The sequence below is a fragment of the Dipodomys ordii genome, unplaced genomic scaffold (assembly GCF_000151885.1).
Source record: "Dipodomys ordii isolate 6190 unplaced genomic scaffold, Dord_2.0 Scaffold113, whole genome shotgun sequence".
In the NCBI taxonomy this organism is placed as follows: domain Eukaryota; kingdom Metazoa; phylum Chordata; class Mammalia; order Rodentia; family Heteromyidae; genus Dipodomys; species Dipodomys ordii.
In genome coordinates, this window is record NW_012267329.1 from 4223508 (window position 1) to 4238720 (window position 15213).

A 15213-nucleotide genomic window follows, 5' to 3' on the forward strand; every position below is an offset into this window, starting at 1 on the left:
CAAAATATTTGTTTGGCGGGGAAAACGGAAAGCTTTAAAGTGCTTGAGTAGTATTTTGTACACTAGTCCTGAAACCATTTATGTTTCTTGTACTGAGGCTTAGAGAGACTAGATGACAGTATCAAGAACTAGGTGAGGCTAGACTAGAGTCTTCTACACCCAAGCAGTCACGACAATTTCTCTTTCTCTCTCTCTCCCTCTCACCCTTTCTCTCTTTATTTCCACAATTTTTCTATATTCATTGCTATACCAGTTTCCATACTCTCCCCTCCTCAATATCTTTCTAAGCTGTTGCTTGTGCCATCCTAGGGAAATATTTGTATTTTTGTTATTTTTTGAATATTTTACTCATTATTTTACATTTTTCTAGAGATATCTAGTATACAAAGTCCTTCCATTGATATCCTCTTCACAGTTCTTGGTCTCCTGAAGATCAATAGGACGTTACAGAGATTCATTTCTGAGTATTATAGATAGCAATTCTATAATAATAGCAATTTCATTTTGGTAGATTGTACGCCACTCAAAGAAGTATAATGCCCTCTGGAACCACACATTATCTAATTGTTTTCAGTAGATGATGATTTAATATGTTACAAAGTTGGATTCTTGACAACTCACTGAATATAACCATTATTTTTGCCTTAGAGCAGTGACCTTCATAATTTTTGGCCATACTTCAGTATGAACAAATTTACCTTGCTTCGCACACATACATACACATATACACACACCTGAAACAAGTCTGAAGAAATAATGCCCTTATGAACAACATTATACTCTTAAACTTTCTGTTCTATTTAATTTTGAAATGTTTTTCCTACAAATGACCTACAAATGTTTGTAAAATACTGAGGTGCAGTTCTTAATATTTTGGGGCAATGGGTATGTATTTTGAACCCTTTTGGTATTCTCTTCTTAGAAGAATGTACACCTACACATTTTGGTATACATTTTAGAAGATACACAAGTTTTAGGCATAAACAGGGACTCCTAGTTCTAACAGCTTGTCTGCTAGATAAAATTTGGAATTACATTTGCTTTGCTGATATTTTTCACCAAGTATGCTTGAACAAATACCATCAACTGCACAGCAGATATTCTGCCTGTCCTCTGTTCCTCTTGCTATTAATATAGGGTCACCGGAGAAACTATGCAATTAATAAAACCATAATCAAGAAATATACTATAAATGAATAAAACTGTAAAATAATAAAACTTAACCTTGCACATCAAGGACAAAAGTCCCAGAGGTTCTTTATTCTTCCTGGATATGTAGTTGTCTTTATAATGTTTAAAATCAGGACACATGGGTCTAGCAGAAACAGACTTGCTTGAAGTCCTTTGCAGAATTCTCCCAGTTCTTAACAAGTCAGTCCCTTAGCAACTGCAGACTGATTCCCAGCCTCCTTCATTGTGGAGAACTTTACTATGGTCACTTTCCCCAGCTGTTCTGTACAAACACCATCTGGTAGCCAGACAGGATCTGTAGCTTTGTTGGAATGGTTTAGAAAACTCTGGTCTTTTGGTGTGAACTTCTGTCTCTCTTGCCTTCACCTTCTTTGCTTTTCTAGCCTTCCTTCCATAAATATTTAGTTCCCCTATATGCTAGGCTTTGTTTGCTTATGTGGGAGAGGAGAAACAATGGTGAAAAAACCCTCTACGTCTGGCTAAGCCTGGCTGATTGATGTTCATTCTTCTAGGACTTCCCTCTGTGGCCTATTCTCTTGTGGTTTCATTGGTGCTCCTGGTGACCAAGGGGCTGCTTGCTTCCTTTTTGGCTAGCTTTTGGTATTTAACTGTTTCTTATCTACTTTGGAAATGTTCATCTGCAATTTTTCTTCTGCCTATGACAACAAACATTCATAAATTTTCTTGTGTGTTTTCTCTTTTTCCTAGAACAACCAACATTTTTTCTTCCCAAATAATAATATAAATATGCAAATCTTAAAATACAATTTCTGTTGTTGATATGTTCTGAGACACTATTTTGGAGCTAAACATCATGGGAAAATATTGTTGATGTGCAAAAATCACCCTCAAAGTTTAGAGTTAGGATCTTTGAAAGATGTCTTAATAATGGGGATATTTTCAACTGATAAGTTACAGGCTCATAGCATTCATAATATTATTAGTATTCTTCCAAGAGCAAACATCAATCTCAGAAATCTTGTGTACAAACATGACAAAATTGGTCTATATTACACTCTGATAAAATCACAAAATGCTTTTATTTTTTCTACATTTTTATGAATGTGAAACATTTGCATATTATTACAATAACTTCCTCTGCGGTTGGAACAAAAGCTGATATATTGTTAATGGTGCAGTTAAAAATAAATGTATCACAGCCACATTTTGTTTTAGATATACAACAGTTCTTTGAGAAGGGTTTTAAGCCTTGTATATTTTACAATTAGGCTCAGGGAATTCACAGCGTGGTGCTGTAAGTAACCCTTTTCAATGACCATGGCAGACATCTCTAATCAATTGCAGTGTTCTTTCCCTCTCTGCTTGGACAGCCTCACATCCTCCTGAACACAATGAACCAGGTTGTTGCTGAGTGCAGACAGCATGTGAAACAAAAGCCATTTGTGATATTAATTTTGCACCTTTACCATTAGAATGAGTATATTAGTAGAAGATCCAAAAAGTCTTCTGAAGTTTGGAAGAAAGAAAAACATGAGCTAGAATGAAGTAGTGGTTTAGGTAGGGGATGAATGAGTTTTTAGAAGTATTTCTGCAAATTGTTAATACATCAATATGTCTACTATTCTTGAATCTAGGCATGCTTATGACTGTTTCAATTAATAGAATTCAGCAGGAATGCTCATTCAGTTCAGGGATGCTCACTCTGGAGAAATCTACTGCTTTATAAGAAGACTGATTCCTCTGGGTCCAAGAAGCTGGGAAGGTCACATGTAAGCATCCCCGTATATAGTCCCAACTCTGAGGCAGAATCTTAAGCCCATTTACTGAGCCATCTTGGACATTCCATCTAATTTGAACTTTCAGATAATTATAGCCTCCCTATTATCTCAGTGCAGACACATGAAAGACCCTAGTCTAGATGAGGCTTTCCTGAATTTCTGGCCTATAAAATCTATAAATATAATAGCATAATTGTTGTTTTAAACCAGTAAGTGTTGTGCAGCAGGTATAACTGGGCTCCAAAATTACAAATATCTTTTAAAACAATTGTCTTGATGTCTTCCGTATTCTGCTTATGATTTTCTTCTATACTTTCTTATCTCATATATCTCTTATATATTATATATTTCTTATCTCTTATATATTATCCTCTCAGTTTCCCATCCCTGCAGTTAAGAAATTTCGGTCACTTTGAGTTTAGTTTCTTCACTTTACTATTTGAGGTATTTTAGTTTAATTAATTGAAGCTTTGCCTTTATTATTTTCCTTCCTACTTTATGTGTATTTAGTTGCTCATTTCCTGGTTGCTAAAGGTGAGCACTAGATTAATTTCCTTTTGTCTTTTTTCCTTATAATAAATGCTCTGGAAGCTGTAAGTTTTCCTCTGAGTACAGCTTTCACACTGTCTCAAAAGTTTTCTAAGATATACGTTCTTCATTGTTTCCTTGCAAATTTGTAACTTTAGCTTTAATTTTCCTTTTACAAACCATTTTGGAAAATATTTCTAACATTTAAATTGTTAAATCTTTTTTCATTTTTACAGTAATTGTACATAAGTTTAAGTATAGCATTAATTAGCTGATGTCCAATAAATTTGAAATTTGCATAAAAATCTTTTTTTCTTGGCAGTGATAGTGGAGTATTCCATTTTTTCAAACATGTAAAACACATACACATATCTCTATTACTATAAAAATAAAATAATAAATTAAAAATAATAAAAAGTTACTGCTTTGTCTAAGAGGACTGAAGTTCAAGGTCTGCTTTTGCTGAAAGTTTCAACAGAAGCTAAGCATGGTAGTTTATGCCTGTCATCCCTCCTACACAGAAACATCAATAGGAGGATCATGGTCCAGGCCAGCCCAGGCATAAATTGAGACCCTATCTCCAAACAACCAAAAGCAAGAAAGGCTGGAGATGTGGCTCAAGTTATAGATCATCACTCCAGCAAGAACAAAGCCCTGAGTTTCATAACCCAAGCCCTGCTAAAACAAAACAAGACAAAAACCCAAACATACACACACACACACACACACAGAAACAAAGACAGAGAAGAAAATTAGTTTTCCTCATCATGACCTTTTCTTTTTTTCTTACTAATAAATTTGATTTGATTATGGGGGGCTTTTATCGTAGTGATTTCCCACCACAAGCCTCTTAAATACTTTTGTTTCTGCTGTCCTTCCATGCTTGCCTTTACTCTTAAGACCTTCTGCCATATTAAAAAAAGTTCAGTCTTTTTTTTTTGAGACTACAGTTAGATCTTTATTCTTTTCTTAGCATTGATTATACACTCACTCTTTCTACTTGAAGCTACTATGCAATGGTCCCTCATTGCTATAGGTACAAAGGCGCTTTTCCATGTTAAGGAGCAAAGTAACTTTGTACATACAACTGTTCAGCCCCAAGACCAATATGTCTATATAGAAGCTTCCAGAAAAAAAAGAAGCTTCCAGGTCTGCCTATTTTCTTGACGTGCGCACTAGTATTCTATTGCTGACATAACAAATTACCACAAAATTTGTGACTTAAAACAATACAAATCTCTTGTCTTACAGTTTAGGATGGCAGAAGTCTAAATTAGCTTAAATAGGCTAAAATCAAGTCACCAACAGGCTTGATACATCTTTGAGGCTTTCTAAAAAATCTATTTCCTTGTCTTTTCCAGCTTTGAGAAGCTACCTAAATTGTGTAGTTTGTGGCCCTTTTCTCCATCTTCAAAAATGTTTCTAATTCTGTATCACTCTGACAATGCTGTCATCACATCTACTATGAACTTTGATCTCCTTACAAGGACATTTGTGATTACTTAGGACCTATCTAGATAATGTAGCCTAACTATCCTATCCTTTTTTTTTTTGTCGGTCGTGGGGCTTGAACTCTGGGCCTGGGCGCTGTCCCTCAGCTCTTCAGCTCAAGGCGAGCGCTCTACCACTTGAGCTACAGCGCCACTTCCGGTTTTCTGGTGGTTTATTGGAGATAGGAGTCTCACGGTCTCTCCTGCCTGGGCTGGCTTTGAACCGCGATCCTCAGATCTCAGCCTCCTGAGTAGCTAGGATTACAGGCGTGAGCCACCAGTGCCCGGCTTAACTATCCTATCTTAATCACAAAAGTTTTCCTTTCCCCAGATAAGTATGAATATTTTGGAGAATTTATTGTTCTCTTTACCACAGTGGCCCACAGTGGCCCATAGATCTCCCAAGACTAAACTTTTTTCTAGGAATCTTTAGTACTGATTCTTGTCCCTGGCTCTTTGCCACTAATCTTCAGTATATTCTTTGGATTAGCAAAGAAGGCACATTTCCTACCTGCTGCCACCTTCCTCCTCCTCCCTTCTCTCCCTCCTCCTCCCTCCTCCCTTCTCCTCCCTCCTCTTCTTTCCTCCTCCCCCTCCTTCTCCTTCTTCTTTGCCAGTCCTGGGGCTTGAACTCAAGGACTGGGTATTGTCCCTGAGCTTCTTTTTGCTCAAGGCTAACACTCTACCACTTGAGCCACAGTGCCATTTCTGGCTTTTTCTGTTTATGTGGTGCTGAGGAATTGAACCTAGGGCTTCAGCATGCTAGGCCTCCGCTGCGGCCGCCTTGAACTCAAGGCCTGGGCACTGTCCCTTAGCTTCTTTTGGCTCAAGGCTAACACTCTACCACTTGAGCCACAGAGCCATTTCCAGCTTTTTCTGCTTATGTGGTGCTGAGGAACCGAATCCAGGGCTTCATGCATGCTAGGCAAGCGCACTACCTCTAAGCCACATTCCCAGACCCCCCTCTCCCTCCCTCTCCCTCTCTCTCTCTTTCTCCCCCTCCTCCACTTCCTTTCCTTTCTCTTCTTTTTTTCAATGCTAGTCCTGGGCCTTGAACACAGGGCCTGGGTGCTGTCCCTGAGCTTTTGTGTTCAAGGCTAATGCTCCATCACTTGAGCTACAGCTCTACTTCTGGCTTTTTGGTGACTAATTGGAGATAAGAGTCTCATGGACATTCCTGCTTGGGTTGACTAAAGTCTCAGATCTCAGTCTCCTAAGTAGCTGGGATTGTAGCAGTGAGTCACCAGTGCCTGGCCTGGCTTCTCTTTTAAAAAAAAAAAAAAGAGCAGAGGTTTTAGGTTTTATACTCTCCAGGTCCTAGTGTCAGCAACTAAGAGAAATAAGTAGAATGAGTTAGAAGAGGCAGTTAGGTATATCAATAATTGTATGACACACATTTATGTCAATTATATTTGTGATTCAGGGAAAATATAAACTTCTTTGACTCTTTTCCCTATACTGCAAATAAATATTTACTGAATAAATGGGCTTTTGTACTGAATAGCTTTAGATTTTAGCAGAAAATACAAAAATCTCTGGAATAAGCCCCTTGGGATTCAAATCCTAGTTCCATTGCCTAATAACTTTGGAAAAGTCAGACAACAGCACTGATGTATTCTTATCTGAAAAATAAGACTAATTATATTAATACCAAACAAAGGTGTTAAGGCTAAATTAGATAGTACTGATAATAGGTCTCAATAGTATTATTTTCATAACCTAAATTGGAAATTGGGGTATGTATTTGTGTATATGTGTGTATATATGCGTATTCATGCATGCACGGGCCTGTGTCAATGTCAGTGTCTCACTATGTAGCATGTTCTGGACCTGAACTCATGATTCTCCTGCATTGCCTTTTGAGTTCTAGGATTGCAGGAATGAACCATCGTGTCCAGCTTTTTGTAGTCACCTACTATACTATATACTCCCACCATATCACAGAACTCACTGTAGATTTTGAGTGGAAAACAATGGGTTTATCATAAGATACTACAGAGAAATAGAGCCAAAAAATGCAAGAAGTTCATATTTGTAAGCTTGATGAATAGACTTATGTTCCAGGCCATGGTCTTTAGTCTCAAAGTCCTATAAATATAATCTTGCCTGTATCCTTTCTATGGCTTCATAATACTTTTTTAATATAATGAAAGTGCTGAGGATTTTTTCCCCTACATACACTGAGATAATGTTGTGAGTATTTTTTTTCTTTTTGTGCTAGTCCTGGGGCTTGAACTCAGAGGCTAGGTACTATCCCTGAGCTTACTTGCACAAAGCTGAACTCTATCATTTGAGCCACAGCTCCACTTCTGGCCTTTTGGTAGTTAATTGGAGATCTGAGTCTTATGGAACTTTCATGCCTGGGCTGAACCATGATCCTCAGATGCCTCCTGAGTAGCTATAATTACAAGTATGAGCCACCAGCGCCTGGCTGACCATGCAGTTTTTATCCTTAAGTCAGTTAAAGTGCTGTATTATATTAGTTGATTTTTGTAACCTTTCCTAGAGAAAAATTTCACTTGGCTGTATTGTATAACTTAGGTTTTTACATTCAGTCTAATAGTGTCTTCTGAAGTTTTTGCACCTATTTTCACCAAAGATATTGGCATATGTTTTTCTTTTCTTGTGATATTTTTAGCTCTTCTATCAGGATCATGCTGCCTTCACAAAATGAGTTTGGAAATTTTTGCTTCTGTTTTTGGGAAGAGTTTGAAAGGGATTGAAAGTAATTTTTTTAATGCTTGATAGATTTTTACCACTGAAGCCTCTGGCCCTTTATTTTTATTGTTGTTGAGAGGGTTTTAATTAGTGATTTAGTCTCCATACTAATTTTGGCAGCGTTTAGAAATCAGGAAAAATAACACATTTTTCCGTTTTTTCTAGGTTATCCAATTTTTGAACATGTACTAGTTCATAGTATTCTTGAGTGTTTCGTTTATTTCTTGAGGCATCAATGAGTATCATTTCTGATTTTATTTAAATAGTCTTTTTTCTAGTTTACCTCAGAATTTCTCAATTTTGTTTATCTCATATGTCTCTTGAATTCTGCTCCATATCTTTTCATTTATTGATTCCATCTGGATGTCTTTTTTTTTTTTTTTACTTTTTCTAACTGCTCTTCTGGTTCTGCTGAGTTCAATCTGCCTCTGTGCTCATTTCTTTAGTTTATATTTTTCAATTGAATTTTTAAGTGTAGAATTTCTTCTTACCCATTTTTATAGTCACTAACTCTCTACTAAGATTTTCTTGCTTTTACTTTCTTGATTTATGTTGAATATCTGCAGTCTCAGTTGATGATGGATTTATAGTTCTGATTTTATTCCTATTAATTTATCTTCTTGTATACCTATATTAAAGAAAAAACCTTAAATTGTGTGCCAGACATTGTATTTGTACTTTGTAGAAATAGTCTGATGTCTACGATGCATTTTCCTCCAATGGATATATTTGTTTGAACTGTCATCTAGGGCCATAACCAGTCCAGGATCAACTTTATTGACTGAGGGGATTTGATATCTAGGCTACAGGTTGTAAATCCTTTAGAGTTCTACCTCAAATTAATGAGGCTTCCTAAGGCACTCAACCTTGGTAGGCTTTTTAGACTCTGATTCTTCTTCCAAACATCTCAGTCTATCAGTTATTTCCTCAGAAATTGGCAAACACTCGTCTCCCTGGATTGCCATTCTTTTCCCTGTTCTAGCCTGGTGATCCTTTCCTTTTATGTTAGCTCTTTGATGTCTGCAAACTGACTGCTTTTCTTTTTGGTCTAGTCGTCTTTTTAGTTGTCCTCAGCAGACTATTGGGGCTGTAGCACATGTAGGGCATCATCCAAGCATTATTTTCTTTGTGAAATATTTTAATATTCCTAGGCTGAGCTTTTTGCTATTACCATGACATTTTGGATATTTTACAGCCTTTATTACAGTATGATATACATCTTAGTTATACACTAGTCTCTTGTCATTACAAAACAACTTCTAGGTTGTGACCTTCTTAATTGGATTAGTATTTAGAAAGATATTCCATACATTTTGGAGGCTAATGTTTGTTTATATGTAAGCTGATATTTCTAAATAGAATATATAAATTAGTGTAATTTTTTCACTTATTTATATTTATTTATTTATTTGTTGGTCATGGGGTTTGAACTCTGGGCCTAGGCTCTGTCCCTCAGCTCTTCAGCTCAAGGCTAGTGCTCTGTGACTCTGAGTTATAATATCACTTCCAGTTTTCTGGTGGTTGATTAGAAATAAGAGTCTCAAGCCGGGCGCTGGTGGCTCACGCCTGTAATCCTAGCTATTCAGGAGGCTGAGATCTGAGGATCGTGGTTCAAAGCCAGTCCGGGCAGGTGAGACCGTGAGACTCCTATCTCCAATAAACCACCAGAAAACCAGAAGTGGCGCTGTAGCTCAAGTGGTGGAGCGCTGGCCTTAAGCTGAAGAGCTGAGGGACAGCGCCCAGGCCCAGAGTTCACGCCCCACGAGCGACCAAAAAAACAAAACAAACAAAAAAAAGAGTCTCACAGACTTTCCTGCCTGATCCAGCTTCCAACTGCAGTCCTCAGATCTCAGCCTCTTGAGTAGCTAGGATTATAGGCATGTACCACCAGTGCTTGGCTAAATTAGTATAATGTTTTCAAACACAAATTTTTTCCTCAGTTTAGTTTCCTGGTTAACCCAAAAGGATGACTTAATCCACTGTTTAGTAAAATGAAATAATGTTGTGCAAATGTGTGTACAATGATTATTATAATCAATCTAAATATATATGACTACAACTAAAATAATCTTTTAAAAATTTTAAATACTTTTGATTTAAAAAGTAGATGGAGGTTGCTGGGCATTAGCTCATGCTTATAATCCTAGCTACTCAAGAGGCTGATCAGAGAATCATAGTTTGAAGCCAGCCCTAGCAGGAAAATCCATGTAAGATTCTTATCTCCAATTGAATACACACACCTACACACACACACACACACACATACACACGCCAAAAGTAGACCTGTGGCTCAAGAGGTAGATCACTACTCTTGAGTAAAAAAGCTCAAGGACAGTGCTTAGGCCCAGAGTTTGAGCCCCAAGACCAGCACACACACACACACACACACACACACACACACACACACACACACACACACACAAAAGTAAATGGATAATTGTGAAGGAATAATTTTGGTCTACAAGAATTGTAGAGGTTAATAGCACTGACACTATTTGTAGTCTAATTTTGCACTGAGACATATATTTGTAGTTTTGATTGTACCTTATTTGGATTGTAATTGAAACAGAGAGGGAAAGCTTCTTATAACAGACTACATTTGGAAGTCAGGTGGTTGGAAGAGGCTACATACAAACATAAGAATTAACTGTATTGTATTAATGAACAAGGAGCCAGGCATTGGGTGGGTAGGATTGAAGTTTTGGTTTCTCTAATGAGCAGAAGTGTATAGAAAAGTTAGCCCCATTGGCTCTCTGTGATAGCATAGAACTCCTTGCTCATTTTAAGTAAGTAGTCTTGGATAAGTGACAAAAGAAAATCAGGGCCTACATTAGTTACATGTATCATTAGGCTGTTGTTCATAACTAAAGGATAGATTATCATTTAAAGAATGAAGTAATGTATGGTATATAGATTCCATTTAATTACTTTTTCCATATTGGGCTATAATTAAAGGTCCTTGAAGAAACTGATATGATAGCATAATAATATATATTAAATATCATTATATGTTAAATATCATGGGAAGTATGTGGTAGTATGACTGAGGCAGGCCACAGACTAAAGTGGTTTGTACTCCCTAGAGAAGTGATACGGACTGTGAGACTGGAGAATAACCTTGTTGTGCAACAGGAAATCTTTTTCTTTTTGGTAATTTCCTTTTTTAAAATTTTATTTTATTGTAAAAATGCTTTACAGAGGGGTTACAGTTACATGAGTAAGGTAATGAGTACATTTCTTTCTTTTTTATTGTGAAAATACCACACAGAAGGGTTACAATTACATGGGCAAGGTAACAAGTACATTTCTTATCAAGCATTGTTGCCTCCTCCTTTGTTTCCCCTTCCCATCCCTTCCCATCTCCCCTCCCCCACCCCCCCCCCCGCCAAAGTTGTAAAGTTCGTTTTTCAACATAATGACTTGTACATCTCATTGTTGCAATGGGTCCACTTTTATCCCTATTTAAACGATTGGTTTTTTCCTTTCCCCTCCACAAATTATACCAACATCAAATACAGTGAAAACAGGGCTTATACCGTGGGGGTGGGACATACAAAGCAACAAAGAAATCATCTTGTAAATATGTTAGAAACAATTGCAAGAAAGAAAAAAACATTTGAATCCTTATCTAGGGGTTCATTTTGCCTAACATCAACTTATCTGACCTTTTCTGCTTGACTCAGACATATACTAGTTATTGCAAATAAGGGAAACCATGGGACCTATGTTCCTTTGGGCCTGGCTTACTTCACTTAATATAATTTTTCCAAGTCTTTGTATTTCCTAACAAATGGGGCAATTTCATTCTTTCTGATGGAGGCATAGAATTCCATTGTGTATGTATACCACCTGGAACTCAAAACATTAAATCCTCAACAACAAATTCTCAAAGAAATAACTGCCCAATAAATAAGTGGGCTAAAGACTTAAAGAGAAGCTTCTCTGAAGAGGAAAGAAGGATGGCCAATAGACACATGAAGAAATGCTCAACCTCCCTAGCCATAAAAGAAATGCAAATCAAAACAACCTTGAAATACCACCTCACCCCAGTTAGAATGGCTATTATCAAGAACTCTAATAACAACAGATGCTGGAGGGGATGTGGACGGAGGGGACCTTTCTGCATTGTTGGTGGGCGTCTAAACTTGTTCAACCACTTTGGAAAGTAGTATGGAGTTTCCTCAAAAGCCTCCACATAGAGCTCCCCTATGACCCAGCAATCCCACTTTTGGGCATTTACTCAAATGATCACAAACAAGACCATACTAAAGTTACCAGCACAACTATGTTTATTGTGGCTTACTTCACTTAATATAATTTTTTCCAAGTCTTTCCATTTCCTAATGAGTGGGGCAATGTCATTCTTTCTGATGGAGGCATAGAATTCCATTGTGTATATATACCACATTTTCTTGATCCATTCATCTACTGAGGGGCATCTGGGTTGGTTCTTGTTGAGCATTGGCACCCCTTCCATTGTTCTCCCACTCTCCCTTCCCTCCCCTCCAACTTTTAGCCCCCCCCCACCAGCTCTGAAGTTCTAAAGTTAATTTCCAATATATTCTCTTGTGGGTCAATACAAGATAGGCAAGAACCTGAGAGTAAGATCAACCAGATGGAGGATCTAAGCTCAGGTATTTAGTATTTTATGTGTTAGATTTAAAATTATAAAAGAAAAAAACAGGACTCAAAAGTCATATACAAAGGGAGTTTCTAATAAAATTCTGAACAATTGGTTATCTCTACAAGCATGCTTGCCTTAGGACCCTTCATAGCTGTTTTTGGAATACCTTCCCTTCCCCCTTGTGTCAATAAAAATCATGTCACCCATCAAGATTTAGTTCTAATGCTACTTTCTTTTATGAACTATTTCTTTTCACCTTACTGCAAATTATCTTCTTCTCTGAGATCCAGTAGTATGTTGTATACTTGTAGATTAATGACACTCTACCTTAGAGGGCCCTTAGTAGAGACACTAGCCTATATTTTTATATCTCTACTCCCTTTTTCCACAAAACAAAACATAGAGTATTACATAAAATAATTCCAAATAAATATGAACTAGGAAGAAATGAAATTATATACTGATCGGTGAATTTCTGTGAGTTTCAGGAAAAAGGTTAACTACTAAGGAAAACTTAGGTAGTTGCTAGAAATATAGATGATTGATTCAACAAGACTACTGTTTTAAAAATTTATTAGTTCTATCTCTGAGAACCATTTACTTAAAAGAAAGAAGTTATGTACTTAATTGGAACTTTATTTGTGATATTGGTTGGTTCAGAAGGAATCATGCACATTTAATCCTTTCTAAGTATCTTAGTTTGATCATTTTGTAGAATTTCCATTTTCATATCTTAGAATTATTATATATTCACTTATGCTGAGGAATACATATAATGTGTTACCATTTTACAATAATGGAAAATTCTGGAGTCACTAGATCTACTGGAAAATGTTTAAACTCTGCTCCTATTTTATTTGGCTATATTTTTATGATCTAAATGTTTTCCAAAATGTTGATTTTATTGGGAATTTTGAAAACATGAAACATTGCTATTTGGACACAGTTATAGAAATGAAATTAACTAGAGTTACATGAAAAGTTTTTAGTAAAAATGTATCTTCCTATGTACTTCTCCAAAAAGATAATATTTAATAACTAAACATTTATACTTTAGACTATACAATTAATAATCTGAACATGTACAGAGACTGGTCTTTTAAAATGACTGAGACTTTGATGGTATTCATTTCAGGCTCTTATTTAGACAGAAATCTGTTCTCCACATTTTCTAACCTCCTTCATAGCAACTTCTGACCTCTTATGGAGTTAAATGGATTTTTGTTCCTACTGTTTTGGGCCAAAACACATGACCTTCTTTGTAGTAGTTTTGCTTAAGTGCCCTGATGAGACATTTTATTTTCTTATCTCAAAGGTATCATACTTATTTGTTATCACTTAAACATGATCAAAATTTTGATGAACTAAAAATTAGGATTAAAATATTAGCGTATTTTGCTAATCCAACTTTAGAAGCTTGGTCTTTCCATTTTGCATCTTATGCTTTTGTTTTCTGCCTTGCACTCAAATAATTTGTATATTGTATTACTCCCTCTTAGATCAAAAGGGTCAGGGATCTTAATATTATGTTTCCTCAATGGGGCCCCTAACTCCTAACACACAGGAGTAGCCTGACAAATAATATTAATTAAAAATGGAATAAGTCATTGTAACTGTCATTGTGATGATAATAAAGTGATTTGATGATGGGCCCACAAATTTTCCTGGTAACTTTTTGGGTTATATGGAATATTCTGTTAGAGCATTTTTTTCTGGATACAATAAAATTATAGCACATTATATATGTAAATAAGTACAAAGAAAGCAAAATTTGAACAAGCTTATTCATCCATAGATCTCAAAATCATTGACACTTGAGAGTTCTTCCTTTCTTGAAAGATCAATGAGTATGGTAAGAACTGAGTATGGCAAGGTCAGTGAGGGAAGCATGATTGACCTGCTAGATACAGATGAAACATGCATGTGGATTTATTATTTCTTCCCCTTTGCCTCCTTAAAGCATTTAAACTAGTCTTTGGCTAAGTTTGTAAATGCTTATCAGTATTGTATAGTGTTACGAAGATGAGAAAATTGTGTATTAAATTTGGGATAAAACTGGGGACCAGACAGCCACCTACACATCTTGTAAATCAACAGAGGTAGAGGCAGCACCTTTGGATAGTACATGGACTTAGTGTCTGAGCACCAGGGATTATGTGAGTTGACTGCTGATCTCAGAGTGACACAGACAAGGACAAGATAAACAATAGCACCTAAGCAACAAATCAGCAACTCTGAAGTTTAGATCTCAGCTTTGCCATTACTTTTTGTATGTAATACTTTAGTACCTTGTTTTCTACCTGGGCAAATGATAGTGAAAAAGAGACAAGTATGACCACTTTTTAATTTCTGTTGGTTGAATTTCCATCCATGTATGTAGTTGAATGAAGTGGATCATGGATACCACAGTTAAAATTATTCATTTGTTCTGTGGGCCCACAATATCAACTTCTGTTAAGCAGCTAATAACGCTCCTTTGTGTTTGGGTAAATTGATCATATGTCCAAACTGATATTTTTAATACCAATTTAGTCAAAGTTTGGACCATGACCATTACTGGGCTTATAAAATCAATTTAGAAGGATGAGAAGTTTTGTGATAAGAATCTTTTAAAAGAGAATAGAATAGACAAGAATAGAATGTAGAATATATCACAGCTATTATTGGTGTTTTTAATGAAAAATTCCATACATATAATATGGTTATAGTGTAATATATTATTGTAGATTGTGTGAAAAATGCTTAAGAGCTGGGCACTGGTGGCTCATGCCTGTAATTCTAGCTATGCAGGAGGTTGAGATTTGAGGATCATGGTTCAAAGACAACCTGGGCAGGAAAGTCCATGAGACTCTTATCTCCAATAAACCACCAGAAAACTGGAGTGGCGCTGTGGCTCAAAGTAGTAGAGTGCTTGCCTTGAGCT